Source organism: Mus musculus, chromosome 2 (assembly GCF_000001635.26).
Source record: "Mus musculus strain C57BL/6J chromosome 2, GRCm38.p6 C57BL/6J".
Classification (NCBI taxonomy): domain Eukaryota; kingdom Metazoa; phylum Chordata; class Mammalia; order Rodentia; family Muridae; genus Mus; species Mus musculus.
The window spans coordinates 55,970,211-55,972,982 of record NC_000068.7 but is presented as its reverse complement, the minus strand read 5'-3'; the positions used below and the strand labels follow the sequence as shown (position 1 = coordinate 55,972,982).

Below are 2,772 nucleotides of genomic sequence, written 5' to 3'. Positions count from 1 at the left end.
TTTTTCTTTTTTCTTTTCTTTTCTTTTCTTTTTTTTTGGGGGGGGGGAGGGGGAGTATTTTATTTACATTTCAAATGTTATCCGCTTTCCTGGTTTCCTCTCCAGAACCTCCCTATCCCATCTCCCCTCTCCCTGTTTCGTTGAGGGTGATTGCCCACCCACCACCTACTCCTGCCTCCTCGACCTGGGGCATCGAGCCTTCACTGGACCAAGGGCCTCTCCACCCATTGATGCCTAACAAGTCCATCCTCTACTACAGATGCAGCTGGAGCCATGGGTCCTGCCATGTGTACTCTTTTGTTGGTGGTTTAGACCCAGGGAGCTCTGGGAGGGGGCAAGTTGGTTGATATTGTTGTTCTTCTTACGAGATTACAAACCCCTTTAGCTTCTTCTGTCCTTTCTCTAACTCCTCCATTGGGGATCCAGTGCTCAGTCCAATGGTTGGCTGTAAACATTTGCCTCTGTATTTGTCAGGTTCCGGCAGACCCTCTGAGGAAACAGTTATATCAGGCTCCTGTCAGCAAGCACTTCTTGGCATCCTCAAGAGTGTCTGAGTTTGGTGACTGTATATGGGATGAATCCCCAGGTAGGGCAGTCTGTGCATGGCCCTTTCTTCAGTCTCTGTTCCACACGTTGTCTCCATATTTCCTCCTGTAAGCATTTTGTTCACCTTTCTAAAATACACTGAAGCATCCACATGTTGGTCTTCCTTCTTCTTAGGCTTCATATGGTCTGTGAATTGAATCTTGGGTATTTCGAATTTTTGTGCTAATATCTACTTATCAGTGAGTACATACTGTGTGTGTTCTTTTGGAACTGAGTTACCTCACTCAGTATGATATTTTCTGTTTCTACCCATTTGCCTAAGAATTTCATGAAGCTTCTAACTTGCTGGTGGTAGAACACTTACAAAGATGTGACTATGCATTTCTGTTTTCTTTCTCGAAAGTGGTTTGGCAAAAGTAAAGATATTTACTATGCAAGATCTACTACAATTCATTTGGATTAACCTGTCATCTAGTCTCTATAAATCACGGGGTTTTTTTTTTTTATGAGTTTCTTAAAACAATTGCTAGAATATCATCAAGGTAAATAGTGCTGTGATATCAAACTCAGACAAGAACCATAGTTCCCAGCAAAATGTCCCTAGACAAGACTTTCCAGCTTATCAATGATCAATTTGCAGATACTTTCTCTTATCATTCCAAGTTAGAATCTTTAGAGGTAAAGTTAAAAGAATATAAGAAAAATACAACACTAGCTTTAGGTAGAAATGTGTCAACAGCTGAAGAATGTTAGGGAACCTGAAAGAACAAAAGGTAAGATGGATGAGAAAAGAAAGAATGAAAAAGAACTGACTGAGTTATGGAATAAATTTAAAAGAACTTGTCAAGCAAAACAATGAAATTCTCATTTCTGAGAAAAAAAACACTCTGGAAAAAATTAAAGAGCACCAAGAGAATGAAACAAAAGAAATTTATGCTCAAAGACTGCTTCTACTAAATTATATAGATTTTCTTAGAAGCAGAGAAGTAGAGTTGAAGGAATCATTTGAAGCTCTTGAATTGACCCAGAAGCTCAAAGAAGTATAAAATAAGAGTGAGGCTGAGGCACTTCGATATGGGAATGGAAGCTAAAGAATTCTGAAGAGACCTATGATGAGAAACTCAAAACTGAACTTCTTTTTTTTTTTCATTTTTTATTAGATATTTTCTTTATTTACACTTCAAATGCTATCCTGAAAGTTCCATATACTCCCCCCCCCCCCCGCCTTGCTCCCCTACCCACCCACTCCCACTTCTTGGCCCTGGTGTTCCCCATGTACTGAGGCATATAAAGTTTGCAAGACCTAGGGGCCTCTCTTCCCAATGATGGGCGACTAGGCCATCTTCTGCTAGATATGCAGCTAGAGACATGAGCTCTGGGGGTCTGGAACTAAAGGATGACTACATTGCTAGAACAAATAAAATACTGGAAGAGGGAAGAAAGAGTAAAGAAGAAAGCTATTCATTTGCAAGAGGAGCTCACAGTTATTAATTCAACAAAGGAAGAACTCAGTAAATTTGTAAAGCCAATGAAAAAAGTTGATCTGGAACTAGTCTGTCAAAGACTAGTTTTTAGAAATGTCAAAACAAAACCGTTCTATGTATAAAAAGGTGAAAGAGATGGGTGATTAGTCACTACTGAAAGAAGCTGTGGAGCTTCAGTCACAACATAAATTACTTAAACAGCAACTGGATGACTATAGGAATGAAAACATACATCTCCTAGACTATATAACTCAGCCATCAACATTTTTTTTTTGTCCATAGCCAATGATCAGACTAACCTCAGCAATCCCAATGGACAAGCTAGGAGAAGAATTTTGTGATGACTATTTTATTTGCAATATTCTCATCGACACTATTTCTTTCCAAATGTGCCACTCAAAATAAGGTATGATTTAAAAAATAATTTAAACACAGCTATTAGCAATGCAATGGACACAATAATACGACATTTCTCAATTAAAAACATCTTAGAACCAGATAATTTCATTGTAGAATTCTTTTAGAACTACAGTGATGAACTGACACCAATAAAATAGATGAAAGATTTTCAAATATTTTATATGCCCAATATTATCCTGACAGAAATGCAAATAATTTCAATTACCATATTTTCCAATAAACTTCAAGATGACTTCATAAAGATTACTTATCATGACAATATTGACTTGATTCCTGCAATGCAAAAGATAGTCACATGGGTAAACAATAAATGTAATTTATT

At 37.7% G+C, this 2,772-nt stretch overlaps 1 pseudogene; it reads left to right on the top strand.

Annotated features, from left to right (window-relative positions):
* Positions 1,930–2,368, top strand: Gm13615 (predicted gene 13615; annotated as a pseudogene).